This window comes from Mus caroli, chromosome 9 (genome assembly GCF_900094665.2).
Source record: "Mus caroli chromosome 9, CAROLI_EIJ_v1.1, whole genome shotgun sequence".
Classification (NCBI taxonomy): domain Eukaryota; kingdom Metazoa; phylum Chordata; class Mammalia; order Rodentia; family Muridae; genus Mus; species Mus caroli.
Window position 1 is genome coordinate 61,427,339 of NC_034578.1, and position 1,442 is coordinate 61,428,780.

Below are 1,442 nucleotides of genomic sequence, written 5' to 3' on the forward strand. Positions count from 1 at the left end.
CAGGGCTCTCTGGAGCTGGAATTACAAGTGACTTGTGAGCTACCTGATGTGTGGGTGATAGGAAACAGATCCAAGTCTTTGGAAGAGCAGAAGAGCTCTTTGCCCCTAACTTAAAAAAAAAAGAAAGAAAAAAGAAAAATATAGACATAATACTGTATGTGTATGTGTGTATATATATATATATATATGTGTGTGTGTGTGTGTGTATCTATATCTATCTCTCTCTATATATATATATACATATATATGTGTGTGTGTATACATATGTGTGTGTATATACACTATACATATATATGTATATACACACACATATATATGCGTAAATTTTTACTCTCTGGTCTTGAATTTAAGAGCGACACCTACTCTGCCTTCCTAGTGCTAGGATTAAAGGTATGAGCCACCACTGCCCATTATTTTTTATTTATATAAAGTTTGAAAACTGGCAACCCGCATCTGAAGTGACAGAAATTGGAATGATGAATTTCTTCAAGAGCAACAAGAAGGGGAGCTGACAGGGTTTTCAGAGTGCTATTGACCAGGCTGGCTTTGAACTTGCTATGTAGACCTCAAATTCAAGAAGATGCCTTTGCCTTCCAAGAGCTGTGATTTAAGGCATTTTCTACCACTTCTGGCAATACAAACGATTTAATGGGAGAAACACCTCTCATGTGACAAGCAAAACAAAAAAGCTGGGCATGGTGACACATGCCTTTAACTCTCTAGCTCTCTAGAGGCAAAGAGGTCTCTTGTGCAATTGAGAGCAGCCAGCTCTTATATAGAGAGTTCCGAGCCAGCCAGAATTATATGGCAAGGCTGTATGTTTTGTTCTTTAAAGTAAAACAAAAATTCTCCTCTGAGAATTTTGTGCTTTTTAAATTATATAACTATCAGGAGAGAGCTGTAGGAAGATTAGGCTTCAAGGTGAGGGTCAGCTTATGCAGTGTGTTGGCAGAGAGCCTGGGTTCAAGAGACCTTCTCAAAAAACCAACCAATGGGCCAGGCGGTGGTGGCACACACCTTTAATGCCAGCACTTGGGAGGCAGAGGCAGGTGGATCTCTGAGTTCGAGGTCAGCCTGGTCTACAGAGTGAGTTCCAGGACAGTCAGGGCTACACAGAGAAACCCTGTCTCGGAAAACAAAACAAACAAACAAACAAACAAACAAAAAAACCAATCAACCTCCCCCACAATCAAAACTAACAACTAAACAAAGTTTACCCAAAGACACAAAGCTATGTTAGCATATTTATATAACCATAGAATATAGAAAAGTAGCATGAAGTGTCCTTGGTACACTGCTCAAGGATAATCTGTTCACAGGATGTAGTCCTGAGCTTGCCCTTAGTCATGTGCACACATCTATCTATCTATCTATCTATCTATCTATCTATCTATCTATCTATCTATCTATCTATCTATCTGAGTTTTCTAATTTTTTTTTTT